This window comes from Larus michahellis, chromosome 10 (assembly GCF_964199755.1).
Source record: "Larus michahellis chromosome 10, bLarMic1.1, whole genome shotgun sequence".
NCBI classification, from domain to species: Eukaryota; Metazoa; Chordata; class Aves; order Charadriiformes; family Laridae; genus Larus; species Larus michahellis.
The window spans coordinates 21,440,841-21,468,125 of NC_133905.1; the positions used below are offsets into that span (position 1 = coordinate 21,440,841).

General features: G+C 39.8%; 1 long non-coding RNA gene across 1 annotated transcript in view; it reads right to left on the reverse strand.

The window, feature by feature from the left end:
* The window catches only part of LOC141749271 (uncharacterized), a 91,809-nt gene extending 66,892 nt beyond the window's left edge, over window positions 1-24,917 (reverse strand). The window contains exon 1 of the long non-coding RNA XR_012589305.1: window positions 24,246-24,917. This is a non-coding gene — a long non-coding RNA (uncharacterized LOC141749271). The remainder of the gene's footprint in view (window positions 1-24,245) is intronic.
* Window positions 24,918-27,285: the final 2,368 nt, after the last annotated feature.

Below are 27,285 nucleotides of genomic sequence, written 5' to 3' on the forward strand. Positions count from 1 at the left end.
AAGACAAATTCTCCCATCTCCATAAAATAAATTCACACAGCAGAATAAGTTCACTAATATATATCAGAAATAGACACTGGATGTGGTAGGAACAATACAACCAATAATATTTGATAATGAACAAACAAAATATGATGAGTCGAAACCATTTTTGTAGTTAAAGAATCTATTTTTAGGGTGGCAAAACTTTCTACGAGACCCCTTTTTGCATTGCTGTGGCTTCGCCCTTTAAAGACGACTTTTATTACGTTCATAGTACGCTTTATAGTGGGCTTATTTGTAACAGATTCTTACGTTCACAACAATATTCCAAATATCCTTAGTCAATGTTTCTTATTTTACATATAAATGAAAAAAAATTCTGTTCCCACACAACCAATCAAGACCAGGAGCAAATACAGACTTCAGCAAAGTTGGTGACCAACACGTAGCATTGCAATTAAGAAGCTGGTCAAAGAAATACAAAATTTTCACAGAATCCTCCCTTCAGATTTTTCCATGCGTACAGTCATAGAGACTGGGTTTGGTATTTACAAATCACTAGTTTAAAATTATTTGTAACATCATTAAATCCTCGCTACGTAGCTGGGATATAAATACTATGGGAATAGCAAGTAGTGACACCTACAGAGATTTCCGAATTAAATATTTTCATTCTAAGGATTTAGTCAGCTGTTTAGTTATTTCTTTGTCTGTTTCTCTTGACTGAAATGAAGCAAACTGAGCCTTTGCTTAGGAAGGTTTTTTTAAAGAATTTTCAGATTTGTTTTCCTCTTTGGGAATAGAGTTCTGAACAAGTAAATTGTGTCCCTTACCAAAAAAAGGAGGGGGGGGGCGCGGGGGGTAATTTCCCCAAGTCACCAAGTCTTTACAACTAGGCTGAGGTAGAAAGCAGAAATTTGACAGAACACATGGCACACTTGAATGTTTTCAGTGGCATTGATGATAAACGGCCCAAAGGAAGTTGCTCACATTTGGAGAGGCGACCTACAATTGCTGTATTTCTCTTGAGCAGAAGATGACTGTGCATGTGATGAACCATTCAAAGCGCTCCCTCCTGGCTGATCATGAAGTTTGGTATCTTCATCACCCATACCAACAATATTTCCCCAGGTTAGAAGCCTGTACTATTGCTCTAAATAGGAAGGCAGATGTTCCCGACTCCTCTAAAAAAAAAAAAAAAAAAGGTAGCGGGCAGAAAAACTTATAAAAAGACATAGCGCTATCACAAGTGCTATTTCAGTATTGAAAAAGTTATCTGATCCTCCCCATTCCAGCTCTCTATTTCAACGCTTACCAGTGCTCTGCTTCCCTTACCTGTAGCCAAAGTGCAGTTCTAGCTTAGGTACACGGACAAGAAGAAAAGGAGAAAAAGAAAAGAAAAAAAAAAAAAAAAAAAAGAGGTCTGGGTGATACCTCTACCCCAAGGAGGGACCCATACGGACTGCAGTAACCTGACCTGAAAAATGACACTTGATAGCACTGCAAGCAGCAGTACTGTAGCACTTTGATCTGGACAGGCACAAAAAGGAACAGATTAAAATAAATCCAAAGGAATAACATTCCTCTGGTCTCCATTAGTGAAACTATAATTAGGACTTCAGAAGTAGTCTTCTCTTCCTTGCTTCATAATTGCAGTAATCTTTGAGCATCCTATCGGTATGTCTTCAAAAATTTCTCTTTGCAGTGTGAATGCAAGCAAACTTCAAACGGAAATATAAAAGGACTTCATTTCCCACCAAGGAAACAAGAAGATCCCCATAAACCTATGATATTTTACCAAGCATTTTTGAGCTGCAAAGGATACAGATGTAGATGTATGTGGATTAATATGAGCAAGTTTCTAGATACAGTATCTGTCAATCACTTAAACCACTTCTTGAAAAAAGACAAAACACAAATTCAATGTTACTATCCTTCACGCTACACCTTTTCTTTTCCTATTCTTTCCCTGTTCCAAACATTTCAAACACAAACATTTATAGCAGGGAGCAAATAAAAATTGTGACCCTTGCCCTTGCTTTTCTTTCAGTTCCCTGCTCGGTGTCTCAGTAACTGTGCAACAGCTGGGAGAGGCAAGTGAGAGCAGCCCCTGGCACACACACATTGGAACACGCTCAGCACAGATGGATTTTTAAGATATTTTAGCTGTCCAAACCTCCTCGTCTCTCCCTGAGACTCAGAATTCAGCCATATTTGAGCAGACTATTGGAAGGATTTGAAAAGGCCCTGGCATTAAGGCAGCATTTTAAAGGAACTACAAGTTCACCATACATTACAGTACTATAACTTCTCTGTGAAAACAGTGATAAAGTTATTTTATGTAGACAAAATAATATATTTCCCTCAATGGAAGTCAAACTTGCAAATGGGCTGATTACCCTATTTTGCTTGAGTCCATATTCTACAGGAAATTACAGCCTCAAACTTCTATTTTTTCTGCCAAATTCTAGGCAACTAACCTGCAGTCGAAAACATTGAACCATCTGAAGTACACAGAGCATTTTCTACTATGTATTCCTCTCAGCAGCCAGGTAACATGTCGATCTGTTTTATTTGGCACTTGTTTCATTCCTCTATATTTTCACCACCAACTTGAGTCAATGTTACCCGGCGCTACCTCCATTGCCATTTCTGTACTTGTACTATCGCTTCTACAGAAGTTCACTGCAGACACCAGCTGAGGGATCACAACCACTCTTGGCAGCTTGCTCTCCTTCCATGCTTAGTTTTAATGACAAAAAAGTTTTTTCCTCTACTAAAGCAGTCTTCAACACTTTACTATGTTTGGGGAGGGGCGAGTCTTCTGTTTGTTTGAATGAAAGAGAAAAAACACTTCCATTCTAGAGAGAGAAACAATGTCTAAATCTGAACCAAACATTCCAGATACTGAATATTTTTCTATCAAACTGGCTGACATCTCTGCCAGATTACATCAGGTTACATATTACTAAACATTTATGTTACCATCAGGACCGAGGAAAACAGAATGTCAGAAAAGCAACTGCAGAAAGAGAAAAACAAATCCCTAAAAGAAAAATCTGACTTCTGGTGGTGGTGTGTGTGTTTATCAAAGCAGCTCTTGATACCTCTTCTCAAGCAAAACACAGCACAGAGGAACACGAAGAAGCACTGAAGAGGCAGCACGCTTGGGAAAGGAAAGATTGCACAGGATGACTCCGGTGCCCTATTCTTGCATCAGTTCTTGCTGTGAGCCAGTGGCTGTTCTGGGCTGTACCGTACTGGAAACGGCACTAGAAGGCAGGAATACCCCAGTGAGCTTTACACGAGGACATCAGCGCACCAGTGCTCTGCTGTATTACAGATCATCGAACACTGCTGGAACGCAACCTCAGAAGTCAGTCTGTAAGCTGTTACAGACGCCTCGCAGACCTGACCCTTCTCAAAAGTATGAGCTAAGTGAGAATTTATTCAAGGAAACATTTTTATAGCATGTAAACGTTAGACAGAAGTGTCTGGATGTTGGCCAGTTGAAGCAGAGCAAGCTTGGCTGATGAGAAAGGGGAGGGCAGGTACAGCATTAGCAGGTATCAAATATACTCAGCACAGTAAGCACTAGGTAGAGGCTGTCCACTCCACCGACTCTCAGGACTTGAAAGCTTCCAGTGATAAATACAGCTGAAAATTAATGTTAAGTATGCAGGTAAAGGTCATGAATAAAATGCCATAAGATTCAAAGGATCAAGTAAGGAAGAAAAAGCGCAGTGTTTATTTCCAAAGTATCTTTTGGCCTCCTGGTGAACTAGACTGGATTTTTTAAATTATTTTTTTTAAGTGTCTGTAACCAGTAATTTTGTGCATACAAAGGCTTAGACAGTCATTCCAGATAGTTTTGGAAAAACTGTCAAGTTTTACCATCTGGAAATTTTTGAAAAAGCAATGGCTATAGAATGATCTTCATAGGTCTTTTGCATCTCTTTTTCTCCTCGGCAATCAAGTTCATTACACTTTAAAGATCCATGAATTGCAGATTTCTCACATGTACTTATTGCTGCCTAGTCCCCCAGTTTGTAATCTCTATGGCCTCTTTCTTTTTTTGGACTCTTCAATTATCTCCATCCTCATTGAGATAATTTCCATTCTTCAGGGACTACAGCCACAATCTGAAGCGATCTGTTATAGGATAGCAAGAAAAAGAAGAGGGAAAATAAAGAAAATAAAGAGGCACAGCTTTCTCCCCATGACAGTCTGGATTATTTGACAAAAGTAAATGCAGCCAAGCAGAAACAGAGGAAGGAAAATTCCTTATTTGCAACCATCTTTGCAGTAGGTCAGCACAGCTTAAAAGCACAGCTCGGAATTCCTGAAACACCATCTCCAGGCTCTCCGTTGCAGCACCTCTCCCAACTCACACTTCTGCCATAACTCAAAGTTTATAACTATACAGTTGGAGTTTACATACAGTTAAAAGAAGAGTTACTTGCAAAAGTAAAGCTTTCAGTGCTTTTACACTGCAGCATAAATCCTAACCCCCTTTTGAGCGTTTACTGCAAGGAAGAAAGGAATTCTGCCCTTGACTGAGACAAGATAAGCTTTAAATTAATTTGACAATAATGATTTTAAGGCAGAACAAGGCTCTCAGTGCTTTCTCTGGAAGGTAAGCAACACCAGCTGCATGATTCGCGTTCTGCTGTGCATACGGCACGGCACTGTGACGGCCAGGACTGGTACCTCCACAGCGTGTTTGCGTACCACCAGAGTGTGGCTTCCTCAGGCAGGACACCTATCAGCTATTCCAGCTTTGTCACCCAGACTGGATGGCTTACATTCCATCTTTGAAAATAAACTAAGTAGATCTAATTACATGGTTTTAATTAGTAAGTGTCTGCTTAGAGCATTAGTAAAGAGGTTCTCTCTTTAGAAAAACGGTCTGTTAAAGTAACTATGAACTATCTAAATCTAGCCGTCTTAACTCTCACCTCCTTCCTTCATGTCCAGTCTCCTCAAGTTATCATCCAAATGAGCACTGGCCCAGACAGAATAACAGACCTTTTCATTCTGTGTCCACTGCAATCTACTTTTTCCTTTCACACCGACCATTTTCAAATAAATCAAACAAAATGGGTTCCCAAGCAACTACTAACTTGTCACAAAGCCTAATAAAAATCCATAGAAATTCTGGCTGATGGCAGAGCAGGACTACAAAAAATTAGATTTTTTTCTAAGGTTCTGACATGCTTTTTCTACACCATAGTAGGTCCAAAACCCAAACAAAATGAGGTGTTTAAACAAAGTGTAATAGAGCTGCAGAACTCCTCTCTGAAGAAAACAAAACAAAACCAAAAAAAAAAAAACCAACAACAAATTTGTGGAAGAAGTCTTTCAAAAGAGGAGACCTCTGTATCTTGTGTACCTAAATCTTACATTCTTCCCTAGTCATCTGCCACTGGCCTCTGATGAAGATACAGTGTTAAGTTAAATAGTCCCTTTGTCTCACCCAATGGAATACGTTCTAATTTCTAGCCATAAATTATACATTCAAAATTTAAGCAGGAACAGTTCTATTAACCTATGTTTATTTCACTCCATAAATTAATCTTTTCTGACAGACAACACTTGTAACCTTGCATGACATAAAAGCCTGTTTTAGGATTTAATGCACCTGTGTGATTTGAAGCATAAATATTCATTGTAACAAAATTCGTATACACTCCTGACCGAATTGCTCGTTATAGCAAGAGTCAGGTATGGTGAAGTGGGCAGTGAGATCTGGGCTCTCCATATTGCCGAGTTCACAGAGAACTGTCTGCAACCAACACGTCAGTAAAGCAGCTGAGGTCGAAGTGTAACAAGTACATTACTTTCACACGCAGAGGGCATAATGGATAACTGCATTCAAGAAAACATTACTACTTTTGCTAGGCTCATCAGCTGAACAAAAAGCTGTGAAATATGCTCTGATCTAGTTATAATATTATTTAATTTCCGATTCTCATAGTTGGCTGAATCGGTACCTGGATTACAAAGCGCAACAACATAGAGGGCCGCCTGCAGTGTTAACAGAGCCGCCAGAGGTGTTTCAAGTGTCTCAATCTTCATTCTAACACTAAGAAAACACCTCACCAACGTCATCTTCACAGTTACAATTAATGTGCTGGTATGTAGTTATATCATAGTTGACATAATTTACAAACTTTTTCTTTTTTACAGCTTGGTAAATTTTCAAATACACACTTCACTAAAAAAAAAAAATCAGCTCAGATTTGGAGTCTAACATTCATACTAAAAGAAAGTGCTTCTTAAATGAGCTTGGACACAATGGAAGTTATTGAATTCTCGGAGGCATGAAAGGATTTATATATGTTTTCTAAATCATCTAACACACTGCAGTTCAGAGCCCAAGAGGTTTCTAAGCACTATTGGAATAATAATAATAGTTAGAGCAAAGAAATTTGGTTGAGTTTAACACAAACTAATATTTTCCTCCTCTTCAGACTGCAGAAAGCCATACACCCAAAGGAAGACATGTACCTCCTCTGCCAATAAAAGAGGGTGTCCGTTTCTGTTTTATTATTGCCTCGTATGTGGTTAGGTTTTTTGGTCAAACATTGCCATCCAGTGGCAGGAAGAACGGTGGTATAAACGCCAACTAAGAAATCCTGGCCATTTTTCCAGTACCATCTGGCCTCAAAATGACAAGGGCAAATAACAACTTTATTTTGTTTCACACTACCACATAAACTTCTGATTTTACATGAGACAGCACAAAGATTATGCAGGCACAAAAGCTCCTAGCTAGAAGCACCTCATCCGAGCAAATGTTGAGCTGAAAGGCATTTCTTAAATCTTCCTTGTTGTTTAAGCTCAGGTAGTACTTTCCTGGTACTAGTCCAACGCTTACGGTAGCTTAGAGTCTGTCCCAGCTTACAGTCAAAGCTGGAAATACAAAATGAACACTTGATCACTAGAAGCAGACGGAGAAATCCTTCTCAGCTATTAACAAGTCTTCCCAGAAAAGATCAGTCTCAACCTGACAGCTTGGAAAGCACAACCTTTGAAATTTCAGCTGCTCTGAAACATTTACAATTATATTCAATTCTGAACACTCTGCCAAGAACATTAGCCGTTTTCTTTCCCCTGGGACTTATCTTTTCCTACCGTCCATGCCCTGAGAAAACAAGGGACTAGAGGAAATGGGTTGCTCAGCTCTTGCTAAGGTCTTGAGGATGCGCTATGACCAGAGTCCTTACAGTAGCTGCTTTTAGCACCATCAGAGTCACAGAACGTGCTGGACTTCACCCACCTTGCCCACCCTTTAACCCATAGCAGTAGATTTCTTTCTGCTGGCTCAGGTTCTACCGTTCAACTACGTCTCAGCCCACCTTGCAGTTTAGCCACTTTCCAACTGTGGCTGTAACAACAAGTCTAGTTCAGCCTTTTACCCTGCAGGAAAACTTCCCTTGGAACATCTAACCAGCCACTTGTTAGAGGGACTCCAACCAGCTTCTTTATAAAACAAAAAAAAAAAAAAATAGGAAAAGAAAGAAAAAAATGCAAGAGTACATTCTCCTTAACATATAGAGTCACGTCTTGTTGGTACATTTTCAGGAGATGAGACTGTTAATTAGAAACAGAAAAAAAAAAATACACAAGCTTTAAAATTCCCAGAAGTTCTGCAAGAGTTGCTAACCTTTTACCAGAATCCTCTAATTATTCTCGTTATCATTGTTAAGAAAAGATCACAGGGACAGAAAAATTTGCATCTAATCTCTCACAACAGGGCTCCCAATCGCAGCACCACACCCAGGAACAGCCACACTAGAGACATCAAATCTCTCATTCTGGTTTGGGTTTTTTGTTTACAGATCTTTTGGAGTTGTGAGATCCAATGTTTGAGGCTAATAATTTAAGCTTTATTACTGCCTTGTCTTTCCTAGCATACACCTCTTGTTTAGCAATCTGAATGCCATTTAGAATCCTTAAAATTATTTGTTACATATTCATTAAAATTATTCATTATTTTCATTAGATGAAAAAAAGTGCTGATCAGCTGCAGAGGGAGGGCTTATTTCTTAAGTAGGATAAGATTAAATTCCTTCTGTATCACAATACATTTACTGGGGCACTTTGCTGCTAAAATAAACAGTGGTTGGTTTTCCTTAGAAGGAATCCATTCTAAAAATAGCTGACAAAGGATAGTAAGCGTTTGGTTTAAGCAGTAAGGTTTTCGTTTGTTGGGTTTGTTTTCCATGAAACCTCTCTATACACCGCGCATCCTAGCCATGCAGGATTTTTGCTTGGTTGTTATTTTAGTTCACAAAAAGAGAGAGTTATCATAAATTGAACTGGAACTCTTGTTTGATGGCAGTTTATCAAAATGTATGCAGAAAGATGACCTCTAAATAACAATACTAAAAATACATGTTCAAGGACCAAACACAGTGAAAAGTGGGTTTACACATTAAAATGAAAACTAGTTCCTTAGAACAATGCTCGCAGCGATAGATGCTGTCCTAGTAAAGCTCATACTTACACATTACGGCGCGCGCACACACACGCAACAGAAGTGTAACTTTCCTTTTGGGGGGGGCAGAGGGAGGGAAGAAAGGGAAACGGATGAACATGCATTCTGCTGAGTGCTTCTAAAAAGCTTCCTTTCTTTCACAACAGCCTGGGTATAGGAGTACAACTGCTTCACACATCTGGCAGCCCAGGAAAATCAATTGCTTTCCTCCAAATCTCTAGATCTCCACGAGTTTCACCAAGTCAGGCAGTTCCACTAACGCTGAACAGTGCCCCAGGGCAGGATGCAGGGCCCGCGGAGGGGGGGGGGGGTTGTCGAGCTCCAGATAGATTTGGAAGACTGTAGAGAAGGTCTAGTCAAGTAGATGAGGTGACTTAAGAGATGATGTAAAACCACAATGCCAACACCACGTTTAATTTGTTTTTCACAGTTTCAGATCCACTAAACACACGCTGGTATAGGCAACTTAAAAATACTTTTTCTAGAGGGTTGGGTGGGGTTTTTTGTTGTTGGTTTGGTTTTGGTGTGGGTTTTTTTGCCAGCAGAGGCTGCTATTTCCTTTTAGTACAGAAAACACATGCAACAGTTGCATAGACACTAAAATACAGAGAATCAAGTATTGTGGAAATTTCTTGTTCTAACGAAATCAGTAGCACTTAGAAGTTAAGGAAACAAGTAAGCACTTTACACTAAATCCTACTCGCCTCATCATCCTCAAATATTTTTCAGCAAAAACTCATCATTTCTGTTTTTGTTCAGGTCAAAGAATTTGAAAGTTACAATAAGCCTACAGCTGAATCTCATTCAACAAATATATTACATTCCTGTAATATTTAAAGGCTTTTCTACAATATTTATTGCCAAGATATTTATGCACCTCAGGAGAATAAGAGATGTTTTTTCTCAGCTCCTTAGCATGGCAAGAATGCTTGTGCATCTTTACGGATGGGGAAGGTCACAAAAACTTAATTTGGATGGGAAGAGCGTCTTTTCATCTTTTCATTTTTTCATCAGGGCCAAAATTTGGCAGCCTACAAGCTGATAAGGTGTGGTTCAGATTTCAAAAATAGATACTATCCTTAGACAAACCAGAACACAGACCGAAAACATTTTCATTTAAATAGCAGCTAGTCTGTCTAACGTTAGAAACCACTTTGATCTCGGGTAGATTTTTAAGAAATACAGACTTCTACAGCATTTAAGGTATGCTGTTCTATCTTGTTCTACCAGATGAAGATGCAATAAAAACATGAGAATTGTTTATAAAGCAGAAAAACCCATCTTCCCACATTTAACTTCTTTCCTTTTAATGACAGAACACAGATAGCCTTCAGAGAGAGGAATTCCTAACAGGCTTTCAGTGCTTTAACACAGTCTTTAGGTACAAAAACATGAATGTTAACAAGGGAAAGGACCCTTTAGCTTCCCTACACAGGAACATCAAAGCTAGGTTGGAATCTGTATGACAATACTTTTAAGAGGACTTCCTTTCAGTAGCAAAACCCTCAAAGATTCGGTGAACTTGACTTCATTTGCTCTCTTCAGCTCTTGAAAGACTCACAGAGCAAAGGACTTTTAGTCTACAGGGTGAAGTCAGTCAGAGCAACAATTGTCAGAATAAGACCTTTCAACTAGCTTTTCTTGCTTAATTTCTAGGATTTATCTGGCTTCTCTGTTCCCACCAGACCCTTTACATTGTGTGTACTGACAGCAGATCCTCTGCATCAGTGGAGGAAACCAGCAGCAAAATAATCATATCCTCCAGCCTACGAAATTAGCATCCCACAAGGAACACCTATTACTGCGTCTACTGCAGAGGACACGTCTGTGTCCTGCAGATTGCGCCTGCTTCTCATTAGCCCAGACATCTGTTGGCTCTACTCTTACCTTCCTCTTGAAACATTTACATCGACTGTCCACCTGCTCACTAGGAGTGTGAATTGTTTCGAATGGAAGAAAGTTGGGCTTATCTGTAAGTTTTATAGCAAACACATTATGTACTAAAATTAAAGTGGTACTGGCTCAAGCCTACAGCAACGGGTGTTCAGTGAAGACCAGTTAAGAGTATTCCGTTTCACTAGAGTGGCACACAGAGGTAAGCCCACTGGCCCGTGCAGAGAGGCACAGTGATGCGCGCACACAGAATGGCAGAGAAGAGAATGTTCCCATCAGAATTATCATCAGTTTTCCCAGACTGCTCTCCTGGTCTTAGAATTGATTCTAGGGTGGGGGGGAGCAAAATACACTTCAGAAAATTGTCAATGCTTGGAAAATAAAGCCTTAAGAAAAGCTAAACATAAGAGCATTTCTTATGATCCAAATATTACTTAGAGAGGAAACGGAGTAGTGACTACCATACTGAGCACATAGAAAAGGTAGAATGTGCTTGCAAAAACTGAACTGGAAGACATTTAAAATTAGGGGAGGATGGAGTTGAGATAGGGTGGGGGACAGGCAGGAAGAGATGCCCAAGACTTAGATCATAAACTATGTCCATAAGATACAACTATTTTCCAGGCATCAGATGAGCAGTTCAAAATACTTAGACTGAGCAGCTGCAAATTATCAATACTGTATTCATTATGCATGCTCTGTGGTCAGACTATCATATAAATCCACCATAATTAAGATTTTTCAATATTAGAATAACAATGTAATTGTTACTTTCCGGTTCAAGAAAGGCACTGTTGCCTGCATAGCAACCAACCATCCACTTGGGAATCATTAGTTGTTTAACTTTCGTGACTATTGGACAAAAAGAATCACACCACACTGGAGGAAGTAGTTAATTCATTGGCGCATAGGGCTGCTTGCTCAGAGAGATCTCAACCACCTGGAGAATGAGCTGATGAAAACCTTATGAGGTCAAGAAACAAAAATACGGAGTCTTGCACCTGGAATGAAACAGCATCACACAATAGAACATGCCGGAGGCCAGCTGCCTAGGTAGCAGCTTTGCAGAAAAGGACCTGGGGCCCATCAAATGCCAAGCTGAACGTAAGGCAGCACCATGCCTTTGAGGCAAAAAAGCCTTACCACATACTGGCCACTATTAGCAAGAGCATGGCAGGCAGAACAAGCGAAGAGACTCTTATCCTCTAGTCAGTACTTGTGCTAGTACTGGAGTACTGTGTCCAGCTTGGGCTTCCTATTACAGAAATAACATTGAAAACCCACAATGAGTCAGTGAAGTGCCTCTACACATAAGATGCCCAAGATGATTAAGGCCTTAAGATGATTCGGGAACTGAAGAACGTGACTGACGACAAAGCTCTGTGTGCTGGATTTGTTTAGCCTAAAGATCAGAAGGTTAATGAGAGATCCAATTACTATTGTCAACTATCTAACAAGGTGTTAAAGAGAAAATAGAGCCAGGCCCTTCTCAGAGGTGCTCTACAAAAGGGTAAGAGGCAACAAACACACAGTGCAGCAAAGAAAATTTCAATTACACATAAGGAAAAAATATTCTTCATAACGGGAGTAGTCAAACACTGGAACAAGCGGCCAGAGATGCAGTGGAATTTTGCCATTAAAGATATTGGGGACAAACTTTTTATCAGGGCCTGTTGTGATAGGACAAGGGGTAATGGCTTTAAACTAAAAGAGGGTAGATTTAGACTAGATACAAGAAAGAAATTTTTTACATTGAAAGTCGTGAAACACTGGCCCAGGTTGCCCAGAGAAGCAGTAGATGCCCCACCCCAGAAACATTCAAGGTCAGGTTGGACGAGGCTCTGAGCAACCTGATCCAGTTGAAGATGTCCCTGCACATTGCAGAGGAGTTGCATTAGATGGCCTTTAAAGGTCCCTTCCAATTCTATGATATTCAAAACTTAACTGGACTTCCAGTTCAACTGGACTTCCTTATCCAGCTTCAGAGTTGGATCCAGATTTTGTATTGCCCCTGTTTTGAGTAAGGGATTGGGCCAAATGACCAGTCAAGATCCCTTCCAACCTTAAATATTGTAGACTCATATAATAATTATCTTTCACATTCAATGTATGAATTCAAGGCCTTAAGCGCTCAATGGCAGCATTCTTCAGCAGAGCTGTTAGAAGTTAACTACTGGAAAGTCTTGGACAGTTTAGAAAGAAATAAAAACCAGAGGAATTTTTACAGCTTCTCAAAATGAAAAGGTCTACTTTATCAGTGTGATTTAATATTATATTACATTTAATGAATTATATTTTGGATGGCCAATGCACGGCATGATCTTTGTGTAAAATGCAGAAGCAAATCAGAAGCTGTCAGGAAGAAGGCAGGGAATTTGGCAGGCACAGTTCAGACTTCTGGCACATGAGAATAAGGCTGAAAGATTATGGAATAAACATTCAGCAAGATGTTTATGGCAAAATTATTAGAAGTAACGTGGGAATGTAGATGGCAAGATAATTATCAACGCAGGTTCCAAACTTAACACTTCATGGTTTGAAACAGGTGATCTTTGTAATTGAAAAATAGGATTATAAATAGTAACGTATGATTAATAACAATGATGTAATGTATTAATTCCTTAGCATTTTTGTTTCAGGCTCTCCCTACACTCACACACAGGTCATTATGTAGACCTATTTTCTGTTCACATTTGAAGGGTTCTTGTTCAGAAGTTCTAAGTGTGGATTTCTAAGTTTTCAGAAATATGCCAAATTGGACAACATCAAGTATAAAAGCACACCTAACACCTAAACCAGGTCTCTCTCAGTAAAATCCTCATAGGAACGAAGATCTGGGTTTTTTTTTCCCCCCATATGTAGTACTATCCACTACATAAGTAATAACCATCAACCTCTTCATTGACATTAGCAAGGCAAAAAGCAACTTTGTCCCTCTCCATTAGGATTTTACACAAATATAACCATGTCAATACCTGTACAATGAGAACAAAGCCTTACAATCTTTGGTCCAATTCAGAAAAGACAACTCTCTCACAAACATGTTTCCTGAGATTAGAGCAAATGTTTGAGAGACAGAGGTCCCTTCCAACCTCAACCACTCCATGATTTTGTGATCTTAAAGGAAAATCCATTTCTATTCTAAAATAGATAGGAAAATCATAACCTTTCCTTGCTCTTCTTTCACAAGAAGGATATTACAGAGCAGGGCAGAGCATTTCCAGGAAAACAAAACAAAACAACACAAGAGTTCTTTGTATTCTTACAATAACATGTAACACACATACAGCAGTAAGTGTCTTATTTGCTCCAACAAACCAAATTCCTGGAAAAAGTCAAATGGCCAGCAGAAGACAATTCAAATAACCCTTCTTTTCTGTCAGTGGCAGAAGTCTGGAGAAGTAACCCTAGTTGAACTCAGGATGTAGCTACAAATTCAAGTGAACTATTTGCACATAGATAATAAAGACAGAACTGCTCTGTTCTATTTTTTAATTAAACAGGATAGCTTATAGCACTATTGCTGAAGTTTCCCAAATTATCCACTTAGTTCTAGAGCGGTTTACAAACCATAATTTTGTTTTAGATTGCTGCTTTTTTTTTTCATTCCAGTTTTGTACATGTCTGTATTGGAAACAGGACCCTTCACACTGTGTTTCTAGCTTCTGTTGGAATTAAAGAAATTTGTAAAAGTTGTGCGAGATTCCACAGAGTCTGTCACGTTTTATGCCAAGCCACACGGTGCTTGCTTGGGCATAAGTTTGCCCATATGAATTTTCCATTAATAAAAATTAAAAGAAGAAAAAAAGTTAAAGTTTGTTCCAAATAAAAACAAGCTTGAGATACTCCACAATTATAATAGTATCATAGCTAAATGCAAGTCAACACACAGTTGTTAAAATATAGTATAAATAAGAGCACAGCCTGTAAACCCTATGATTTAAGTTTCAATTTGACCAACCCAAATATGTCAGATAAAGCCCTTATCTTTGTATAAAATAGTTCTGGAAAGATGCAAGTCAATTGGACAGTCCAGAGGAGAAAAATTAAAGTGTCCAAATGTCTCAGAATGATAGCCTGAGATAGAAAAAATGGGTTGTTTAATGACGAAGCAGTGGCAGAATCCATCTCTAAAGAGAGGCAGAAAAACTTTCTCATGCCCTCCATGATAAACAGGAGGGGTAACAATGGGCTTAACTGGTGGAAGAGAAACTTTTTAGGTCTCAAGAAATACTGTCTTATGCAATTTTGAAAATTCTGCCAAGACTTGCACCTGGAAAATCCTGCATGCAAAGCCTGACAGACACTGGGTACTGTGATGAAAACTGTAGTTACAGTACCATGGATTATTTAGCCTATCTTTTGTCAGAGTCTGGAAGTCGTTTACAGCAAGAGTTTATGCCTGTCTGGCCAGCAAGAAGTGAAGAAACTTAGAACTCATAGTCCTACTCTCTGCACACATTAAATCCTCCACCACTCGTGTCAGTCATATTGTTATACCTTTCCTCAGTGTCAGCACCAGTTTTTTGACTGGCTCACTAATGTGCAGTATCTGTGATATAAATATTTACATGTTCAATCCAAATTCTATCCGCATTAACCTACCTTTAAAAAGGTACATATGCAGGTAGCAGAAACAGGCAGTAGACAGAGCAGTTCTGAAGACAGCAGAAATTTCAAAATAATTTCTTATCAAGCAGACTTCTGAGTTGTTTTTTGAAGTTTGGGAAGTTTTCCAAGAACTGTTGAAACTAATTCTGGAATTATTATTTCAAATAAGTAATACACAATATTTAAACCATTTTAAGAAGGATTTTTTTCAGATCTTCAAGAAATACTTCAGAAGTATGCTGTTTACTTCCTCAGAATAACATGGGCATTTTCCAAAGCCAACAAAATTCCAGGTTAAAGCCAGCTCTCATCAACAGTTCTGGATAACTGGATAATATTCTTCTCCCCACTCATCATCAAATCTTATAGAAGACCATCCTTCTTTTAAGCACTGTTAGCCAAACTTCTTGGCCTTAAAAAAATTATATGAAAATACACACCATCAGAGAATGCATTACCTTTTATTATTTTTTTTTTAATATATTTTATTTATTACCTATATTACATTTATAAGGCAGCTGTGGGAAAGGGAGCTCACGGAACGGCTTTCTGATGAGCAAGAGTGGCAATGCTGCCTGAAACTCTCACTACTGCATGGTGGGGTGCAGCTCCCACAGATTTGCAGAGGAATTCCAGAGTTCAGAGTAGCAGCGAGTTCCAACCCTACTGACATCTCAATTGCCAGCTGCATAATATATATCCCTACAATAGTAACCAGACAGTAAAGATTACCGGATACTTGCAGTTCAATAGCCCATATGTTGGTCATCACTGCTCCAGAATTTCAAGCTAGGAGACCAATATCAGTTTACTGTTCTCAGTGATATGTTTTAATATCTCAAGCTCATAGATCTATTAAGAGTTAAAGAGTATATGAGTAATTCAGTATATTCACAATTCACTTGAATGTAAAGCTGCTTTCCTTTATTATCAGAAGGTATACACAATCTCTAAAAGAGGCCATATGAATAGAAATGTTTACCATGTTACTTGGCAAAATCAGTCTCTGAAGCAGTTCTTGGATCACTCCATAAAGAAGTGAATTATTGAGTTGTCACAACTAATTTCCATAAAAGACTGTATCAAAGATCAACCAACTTTTTATAAACTGCACTAGGAGGTGTTACTATTTCTTGAACTTGAAAGACCAAGTTGGCAAGAGGAATAATATGCCATTGTAAACAAGTACCAGATGGTAATTTTTCTAATGCCTTGTTTAATTATGAGTAACCATGAACACAGAAAAACACAGTTAAACAAGAAAAAGCTACATTAAACAAAGGTCATGATCTCAATTCTATTTCACCCAAAAATATTTTCCAGGACAAACCAAAAGGAAAATGGAGTTCTTCATTTTTAGAAAGCAGCATTTATGTGCCAGCAATTAGCACTAGCTCTTCTTGTTGACATCTTCTAGTAAGCAGTTTCTGTGTGAACTTGTAAAAATTATTAGAACACTTAGTTACTTCCTCTCTTTATCCCAACAAGCCAACATACAACAGTTACACACCCCACCCCACACCCCTCCCAAAAAAAAGCGCAGGTAACTGTAACACAGTTATGAAAGACAATGCCCATTTCCAAATGTGCAGACAAATGATGCTTTGCAACTGCATGATTGCTTTTCCTTCTCTGATTCTCCATGTGCAAGATTAAAGGACTAAATAATCGCCAAAGTGTTTCCTTTTAGAAACGCTGTTAATTTTTCATTTCAATGACAAGTCCCCTTTCCCCTGCTCCCCAGCAAATAATCACTTTCAACTTGAGACAAATCCTTTCCCCCAAATGAAGAACAAAAATACTTTTAAAAGTGAACAAAACCCCTTATAATCAAGCTACAATCCCAATAAACAATATTAGATGTTATTCAGTATCAGGACAGTCAGATGCACCTTTCCGCACCATCTCACACCTGCATACACAAGTTCTGTTCACATTTTCTGCTCATAACTTGTACAGACACTCCCTGTTCAAACTGTCTCATCAAATCTTTCTAGTAACTTTTTGGAGACATCTTATTTGAGCTGTAGGGTGACAGCAACAGAGCGCACCAAAAGGTGAACCTTACCTAGCCCCCCTATCTCAACAGTGTTGTGTAAAGCTAAAAGGGCCAATTTTAAGGACCCCATTGCATTTTCTTACCTCTGCTCTCTACAGATATCTGCTTTCATTCCCTTTCCCTTGCATTCCTCTTCCTTTGTTGCACAGATCATTGTCCTGAAGGGTCTAAAAAAGGTCATTCCCTCAAAGGCTCCTTCACCTCTGCTTGTAGCACTTCTCCCCAGCTGCAACACATCATACAATTTAATCCTATCTGGGGGTGCAGTTAAATCTTTGTTAAGACCTTACTGGCTAAAGCAGCACATAAATGCAGTGTTTTAGGATCCAACTATCCTTCACCCAATCTCACTTTCTGGAGGTATTCTGGTATTTTAGAAACCAAAGCAGTTGCTACCCAGTCAGCTGAAAATGAAACACAAAAGAATGATTAGCACCATCCTGGCACAGTACCTCACTGCTGCTGCCAGAACTCTTCCACAGACGTATCGTCTCATAAGGGGGCTGAGGGGCCTTTGGGATCCTACTGATAAGGAGAAGCACTTAACAGTTTCCTTATTTCTACCAATGCAAAACAATGAGACTTGAACCATCTACTCTTGCTGAAAGTTCATAAGGGCCACAAACCTCAGCCACAGACCCTCCAGAGCCACAGACCAGAATTTATGAAAATGAAGCCAACACTATAGAAATAAGTTTCTTCTTATTTTTTCTTTTAGGTTTCATTTACTTCTTATACAACTATACAGCCCTACTCAGAGTGAGCATAGTGTCAGCTATGCAACGTGCCTGTGAGAGCTTCAGGACAATGTCCTGACAGAGCCCTCAATCTAATCGGCAGGATGGGGTAAACAAGCACGGTGGAAGCTGTAAGCACAAGGAGACAGAAGAATACGTGTCTAGATACCTACACAAGTCAAGTGAAAACAGTCAGCAGCCCTAAAGATGCTCCTGTGCAACTCTGTTCTACCATCAGCATCAAAAAATGTTTACGCCAAAGTGCAGAATAATTTGAAAAAGAGGAAACCAGTAGTATACTGCAGAAATCACTCTGGGAACAAAGGTTAATCTTACTGACTCTGTGAACTCAGCTGTATTTACACATAGGATTCAATACAAATAGTATAACAATGCTAACAGGTAGTTCCAAACTTTTTACACATCCGTGTCATGGCATGAGGGCAAACACACGCTATACCCTAGCTACAAAATACTACAGATTAGATAAAAGACAAAATTCCCTACACAGCTTGATAGCTGTCTAATATAATTTGTTCTCATAAGACATGGAAAATGAAATAAAACACCTCTGTAAGATGTTCTCAAAAGAGCGCTAATAAATCTTTCCAGTTTATTTATCCTCATGGATAATCAGCAAGCAACCCTATAACAAGCAAGGAACCAGAAATTTGAGGGTCACTGAATGCCAGACATCAGCAAATCTTATTTCAAAGCTATTTTGTTTGGACATTCTGCAGCTGATTCTAAACTGGAAAGCAAACAGTGCTCCTTAAAACACACATTCAATGCATATGCTGGAAAGACCAGAGTGTGTACCACAGCGAGCAACAAACCAACGAGGAGCTTGGAGACTTTAGCACACCCTCTGTGCCTTTATTCAGGTAGGTTTCACTGGGCTACTTAGCTCATCTCAGATTGCCATGCAGCTTGTCCTCTCATTTTAAGATGCACCACTACAGATGCTTCATTATTTGGTATCCAGCCTAATATGTACGCTCAACAGTTCATGAGAAATAACCTAAAACTTTTTGCTAAGAAAAAAACACAGGATGAAAAGCACTGATGAAAATTGCTTGGATTTTCAGCAAAGAGCTCTAAATTCATACGTGTAAAACAGCACTTCACAGAAGTGGGAAAAAATTGGCGTAATGAGCAGAAAGGAAGGTTTTGGTTGGCAGCCAGACAGGCTGGTGCACGCAAAGGCACAAGCCAATATCTGCACATGCTGTGGAAGGCTCTGTGTGAGCTCTTCTGCGTATACCTCACCTGCAGCTGCCTCATTTGCAGATACATTTTCTGAAGCTAGGTTTGAAAATTTAATCCCATCAAATCAAGCTGCTGTGAATAGTGGCCGCCCACACAATCAAGAGCCTGACAGTTACTGAAATTAATGGAAAATGAAAGAAAAGAAAAAAAGCAGAGTGGACTTCAATTACTGAATACTGATGAGGCCATGGAAACCGCACATAAAGATATTCAGATGACTAAAAGGCAGACAGATTTTTAAAAGGTTTTGCAAAGTTTCAGGGCAAGTCAAGAACTCCGGTGCAACAGGGTAACTCACAGGGTTTTAACTACAGAAAGGCACCTCTGGAAATGTGGCCTGACACGATGTTACTACAGACCTAGCACAACAAAGGTTGTGATGCTGCAGTCTAGGCACGCCACTAACTGCCCTCAGCTGTGAAACTAAATTGAAAGTGCACTCACTGCATGATAAACAACACCTGGATACATATTGGCCTTTCAGCATTTGGCCATCGAGCAAATCCATACAGCAGAAAGAGATACAATTGCAATATAAGTACACATAGCCACACTGTTTTTAATTTAGCAAAGATATAGAAGCTCTGCGTTGAGCACAGGCCACCAAGTCTGAGACAAGCCCTCCCGGAACTATAGCAGCTCCTGTCAAAAGCCAACACAAAAACCAACACGACTTGGTCTTTGCTGCTTTTTACCTACAAAATTAATTTAACCTGCTAAACTAGCCTGTGTATGTCTATTTGTGCCATTATCATCTCTTCATTTTGCTGTGAAGTCATTCTGTCTGAAAGGAAATAAGATATACACAACTGAATAATGATAAAAGGTAAAAAATTGGTCTGTATTTTGGGAAAAAACTGAAGAGGTCCAGAGAAAGAGTTATAAATCTAACACATTTGCCAAAGCTAGAGCTGTAGATGATGGGACCAGAGCCGTTGGACTGAGGCAGGCGTCCTCCCAGAGAAAGCAGGGTGGGGGGGAGACTGAATTCTGAATTATAAATCTAAATTCTGTCCTGGCTTCAATTCCAATTCACTTTAGAAGTGCTCTAACTGAAATTTGTAACACAGCTTCAGAATCCGTGACTTGTAGTTTATTACAACATCCTGCCCATCCTTATTTCTCAGAGATTACTGGACTAGATTCCTATCCATCATTAAATCACTCCTATACACTACATCAGTTAGTAAAGATCAATAAAACAAAAACCATCTAACGCACTCACAGGTTTTAAAAAAAAATCATGTATTACATCATAGTTAAAGTGAGGTCATCTCTGCCACTGGTTCTGCAGCATCATTCTTAGTTAATGTACTCCTGAGAGCCTAGCTCATCTTCAAGTTGATGTTTACCATAAAAGGGTGTTATTCTTTCTTTGCCTTTAACTGTGAGCTCCCTATTTGCCTCTTTCACGTACTTTCCATGGTATCAATATCTATTTGCCGAGATTAGAAATAATAAACCACTAAATGAGAAAGAATAAATAGAAGAGAGAATGCTTTGCATCACACTTAGAGAACAGGTAGTCAGACTGTCCGAGTTGATGCCACCTGCAAGCAACACCATTTCCTTTATTGGAGGGTGAAAGAAAAGTCCAGCCCCCAAACCACTGAAGCCTGCAGAACAGCGTGACGGGTTAGTCTGGCATGAGAAAGCCCGTGCTAAACAAACCCTCGTTTGCAGCACGACACCATACAGAAGTAAGTCTTACGCTGCAAACGCCAGTGGATCTGTCGTCGTGGAAGAAGGGTGTCACCCCGGGCATTTTTTGCAGACTCTGAAAGAAGCAAAACGTTCCAATGCTGAACAAGTCCTAATAAAAGAGTTTAGGTTTTTGGTGAAAGCATTTATTCAGTGGGTGAGCAAAATGTCATCTTCAAGAGGTTCTGACCCAGATTGAGAAAAAAATAGTAGCTGAAGAGTGGGCTCACATTTCTGTTCTGTCCAGTCCCCAGACTGTGACAGATGGGATGGTGCTGGTGGTACCCACAGAGCTCTGAGCTGGCTGAAGTTTGCAGAACGGAGACAGTCTGCTCGTGGGCAGTGCTTATCCCACACTGCTAGCCCCACCGAAGGTCTGAAGTCTGAACAAGACTAATAAATAACAGTATCTCATGTTCTACAATGTTAGATATTGGTAATTTTTTCCCACATATTTCCAACTTGTTTATATCTATTTACTTGAGGCTGAGGCTCTCTTCTCCTTCATTACTGTCATGATCCAAAGCCAAAAGCAGAGGCTCAGTGAACTGGCTTCTCTGGTAAGGTATTCTAGTCTAATTGACTTCAGTTGTCATTTAGAGAGGTCATTTACAATGCACTGTGGCCCTCCTAGTAACAGCCACAAATATGTGCTTACTGGCAACTGTACCATTTTTCTAGAACTGTTTTACTGGAAAACAGTTTTACCCTTGCCTTTTCTTCTGAAGCTACTATTTACTACACAATGCCTCGTCATCCCCACCCCCCCACCCATACATAAAAGCCAACCCATTCTTTTAATTCAGTATTACAACTTAGTTCCATTTCCCATTCAGACTGCAGAAATCATCCTGCAAATAAGGCAATGCGGCATGAAGCCAAATGAACTGACTTTATTTCCCGACCAGAATCAACTACAAGCATTTCCTGTTGATGCCATCTGTGCAGAGATCAACACCTATCAGGACAAAGAAATCACTCCTCACTTTCATGAATCAGAAACCAAGTTTCCTCCAACTTTACTCCTATTTTAATTCTTTCGCATTCCACTTAACTGAAAATATTTGTAAAACCACAAATCAAACAAGTATGTCCTTTAGGTTACACTGCAACTTATGCTAAAATGTTAAATCTTGTTAACGTTTTTGTAAAAACACTTTTAGTATTACAAAAAGTCAGCTTCCAAGGCAACTGAGGTAGCCTGACTTTACTAGTATAATTGCTTCTACACATCTCATTCTAAGTGACTCTGTAGACAAAAATATGCAATCCAGTTGTAAAGCTGTACTCATCCATGCTGGTGAGAATCAGAGCAAAACCATCATCTTGTGTTATCATTGTCATCTTATATTTTCTGTCTATATAGGATCCCTATAGAAATTCTTCAAAATGCAGAGTAGAAAGATTGATTTTATACCGCAAAATGTATTTCACACAATAGCATCAGTGAAAAGTATTTCAGTATAAAAACAGACACAGCTGTATCTTCCAATTCTACCACTGTCAGTGAGAACCACCCCCACAAATGTGACTGCTCTCTTACTTTGTGGACGTCCGTGCAGGCAGGCTGTCAGGCACACAGGAACTCCAGTGCCCTCTCTGCACGCCTGCAAGTGTGCTACACCGCTCCAGAGTGAGAAAACTGACCTCTGGCAAGTCAGTTGGCATCACGGTACACAGAATGGAAACCTGCCCAGTAGGGAGCACCTTGTAGGGAATCAGGAACTGCAGAGTTCTTCAATAACATTTGCTGGAACTTTACAAGAAAATTTCTTTTGCTGCTTCAATGCCTTTTTTTTTTTTCCCCCCTCAGAAAAATATTTGAGCAAATCAATTTATAGGCAAAGATATCTAACACAATCTTAAATTGTAGGCACCTACTGAACAGTAGCATAGTAAAACCCTTAGTAAAACATATATGTGATGATATACTTTCAGATAACTCATTATTCAGATACAGGCCAACAGGTTATTTGGGTTTCCATAGTGAGTGTACCATCAATAAAGTCATACCATTTTTCTTAGACTTTGTAGAGAAAATACTTCACTATTCCTAACAGTATCAAGATACAGACCAACAGATTATTTGGGTTTCTATAAAGAATATTACTCTCCTTAAAGAAAAGCGATAAAGCTGAGATTCAAAACTGCACTGGAGTCAGTTTGTCAATATGCATTTTAAAAGGGCGTTGTTCATATCTCAAAACATTCCCTGAAATAAAAGGGCCTACCTTAACTAGCTCTGATGGTTATATTTGCTCAGTTCTTCCAACTTTTCCCCATGGCCAGTACCAAAAAGTGGCTGATCTTACTAAGGGACCTAGAAATGGTGTTTCTTATCCAACAACCAGGTTCCAAAAGAAAGCATCCATTCCTCATCATATCCTGCCCAGTGATTTCTTTTAGGGCATATCCTGCTTCAGTCTCAGTTGTTCCCTTTGAATTCTGCCTCAGACAAGCTTGACCAGACCTTTCCTCCTTCACCTCAAGAGCTGAAGTCACTGCATACCTTTACTGAGGTGCATTAAATAGGAGGAGCCCGCATTCATCTCTTCTTGTATTTCTTGAGCCTGGGGCCCGTAACAGATTACCCCCCACACCAAAAAAAAAAAAAAAAAAAAAAAAAAAAAAATATCACACTTTCTTCCCAACACCTTTTTCCACGCAGCAGTTCATATTTCTTTGCTAGGAAACAGGTTCTCCCTCTACTAATCCATAGCTATATTTTAATCACAAGTTTCCACAGCTTATCAGATTCTGACCATGCGGAATCTCCTGTTCACCAGCACATTTAACCCAGGAGTAAACTGGGCCAAGTTAACACTTGGTTACCTTTGCTGGATTTGTTTTTGACCAGTCATAAACAAATGAATCTACGACATCACAGGGTGACTTAAATAGAAGTTACAGGCATGTTAATTTTGATTCTTGGTAACATTTCTTTATTTTGACCAGCCTTTTTTGGTTTTCTGTTTGTTGTGGAGGATGGGGGGGTGGTATTTGTTTGGTTGGTTTTTAATTTGGGTTTATATTTCTGCAAAGCTTGAATTGCTCAGTGCTATTACCACTCCAAGTCTCACCTGAGGTTTACTTCCTGCATAATCCTCAGGAAATAAAGTTGATTCTGGGAGCTGGCCTGACATTCCTGATCCTTTTCCTCTGAGGAGTGTATCCTTTTCACTTACTCATGTAGAATAGCTTACCAGCTAGGGCACTAGCCCCTGCATGGCAGCCTAGCCCCGAGTCCTTGTTCTGCCTGTGTCACGTACTAGGATTTCCAAGCATATTAAGTGTTTAAATCTAATGATCTCAGACCATGACTACCAGACTACCACGACTGCTGGTAATTGCAGGCAACCACCCACAGCATGTTTCACATCACACCAACACTGACCTAAAAAGAACCCTAAAAATGGTGAGAGTGACATCATCACTAGAACTTGTCTTACACTGCTAAATAGCTATTCATACAGGAAGTCAAGTGACTTACGTGACAGCCTGCCGAATGCCCACCATTGTTCAATATCTGCCTCCTGGAGAACACAGCACCTTTAACTTCCTTTTCTTGCTCTTCCTGGCAAAGATCTTCATATGTTAACCCTCACTAAAAAAACAAGAAAATGAAGTATAGCATATTAGGGTATATACTACTGTTAATATGATGAACACATATCAGTAGAAGGAATGGGAAAAAAAAAACCAAAACAAAAAACAAAACACCACAAAACACCCAACCAAACAAGCCAACTTGGGCAGCGCCAGGCAGCACTTCCTACACATAATAACCCCTTCCTCTATACATTCAACACTGACAGAGATGGAACAGTGCCTGAGGCCAACTCTCGTAGTACAATTACCTCTAATGCAGCCAAATTACTCAGTCACTGAAGATATCTGAGCGGACAGCATCACAACGCTGGCTAGACTGCTAGGAACTTTCAGTGGCATTCACATAAAGGGCATTTTATAACTACTGATAATGTAACTCCTAGGACAGTAAGTCACAGGCTCCTTTTTTCCTCACAGTTTTACAATGATCTCTGGTGCAAAATACTTAGTAGGCAACTTCGTTGTTTTATAGGCAACTACTCAGCCAACTTCTGTAGTCACAGTACTGTGTGGTTTCCACCATTCTTCAAATGAACAGATATTAGATACACTCTTCCCCTTTGACCCGCCATCTCTCTTCTCTGTCGATGCTCTTGACAGATAAAGAGTGATCCTATTTCCCTTGTCAAAAAGTAAACAGAGATAGATGAATCTGTCATTCAACAGTGATACCCGGCATGCAGCAAGTTGCACTGTTTTACATGTCTTTCATTAGATCAATTGTTTCCTTCAGCCCAATGAACCCTCAGTTTCAGCTGAAAACAATTATAGAGTCAACACAGAGCCTACATGAAACGCTAATGTCTTACCTAATACACCTAAGGAATTCTGAATTTTAATAATGGCTTCCTAGCAAAACCAGACAAAGACTCAAGAGGAGAGATTCTGCAAATGCAATTTTGTCTCATATTAACTAAACTTGAAATAACCTTGCTTTTCCTTTTTAGAGCTTCTGGATCCCACCCCCTGTATTTCAAGGTGATACTTCTGTCCCTGGAAACTGGAAAGGTCTGATCTGACATTTGACATAAGTGTAATAATAACTTCTAATTCAACTGCATAGATTTCTACTTCATTAATGCGTAGTCTCTATCTTCTTTACAGCCTCCTTTCAGATATTTACATACATCAGTGAGATTCCCCCTGAGCCTTTTCTACAGGCTAAACGCTCCCAGCTCTCTCAGCATTTCCTCAATAGGAGAGATGCTCCCGTTCATTAACTATCTTAGCTGACCTTCACTGGACACTCTCTAGTTGCTCTCCATCTCTCTCTTATAGTGGGGAGCCCAGAACTGGACAGAGTACTCCAGATGTGGCCTTACTGGTGCTGAGCGGAGAGATCACCTCCCTCAGCCTGCTGGCAACACTGCTCCTAATTCAGCCCAGGGTACTGTTAGCCTTCCTTACTAGAAGGTACATCACTGGCTCATGGTCAACTTGCTGCCCACAAGGAACCCCAGGTCCCTTTCTGCAAAGCTGCTTTCCAGCCAGTCAGCTCCCAGCATACACTCATGCACAGCATGATTCCTCCCCACATGCAGGATTTCACACTTCCATTTGTTGAACTGCATGAGGTTCCCGTCAGCCCAGTTCTCCTGTAGAGGTCCCTCCAGATGGCGGCGCAACCCTGTGGTGTATCAGCCACTCCTCCCAGTTTAGTGTCATCAGACATGCTGTGGGTATGCTCTGCCCCATCTTCCAGACCATTAATGAAGAAGTTGAACAGGACTGGACCCAGTATTGACCCCTGGGTCGCACTGCTAGTTACCATCTTCAACTACACTCCGGGCCTGGCCATTCAGCCAGTTTTCCATCCACCTCCCTGTCTGCTCATCCAGCCCACGTTCCACCAGCTTCTCTGCGAGGATCTTATGGGAAACAGTGTCAAAAGTCTAACTGAAGTTAAGGTAGACGTTATCTACTGCTCTCTGCTCTTAGAGAGATGCCACTCTTCTAAGCAGATCCTCAAAGAGGCCAAAGTCTCCTCTCCCGAATTCCAGAATTGTGATCTTGCTATTACACACTTTTTTACCATTGCAAGATATTAGGAAATTGGAAACATCAAAGTTACCAGGTTTGTGACCGACTAGACTGTATGCTCTGAAGCTGGGTGCAGTTCAGTTCTAGGTTTGGTTCATGAATATGTGTTTTACTTTTTGCTTGCCTTAAACTTGGTGTATGCCTCTCCTTTTTCTACTTTACTTCCCCAAATGCCAAAAGCTGCTTGTGGACGTCAGACATCCTTTCCTGGGCAGTTCATCAGCTGCCTACTGGACCAGTGAGGACACAATTAAGTAAACGATCCTCCAGGCTGTTAGCAGTATCTGATCCAAAGATGGGAGTGGAACTAACGCACACTAAGGGGTTAGCACTTCCTTGAATGCAGTGGAGATGAGTTACTTACTATTAATATCCCAGGCTGTGCATGAGCCTTTCCCAACATACGCTTATCCAAAAGGCAATGGCTTGAGTTCAATTTCCTCCTTATTCTGTGGTATTTCATCTGTTTACCCTTAATAAATTGTTGCACTGTCAGCATGCCAGTAGATTGTTCTCTCCACAGGACGAGCAGCTCTTTGGAGAGGTAGCAGGAGGTGAAACTTCCAGTGAAACTGTGCTAAGTGACAGATGAACAGGAACAGAGCGGAAAAAGTGAACACGTGGAAGGAATTTCTATATCTTTTTACTTTTTTGTTGTTGTTTTAATTGAAACATGAGTAAGAAAATACTCCCTGTTCTTAAAAAGTTTTTAAGTATTCAGACAGATTTCCAATTAAGGGAATCCCTATGCACATTTTTGTCTATTTTCCCTTTTTGTGAATATTAGCAGGAAAACCTTTAAAGCTATTTCTTGAAATGCTTTTCTCCAGTGTTGAATTTATGTGTAAACTTAGAGGAAAAAGGTCTAAAACATGTGAACA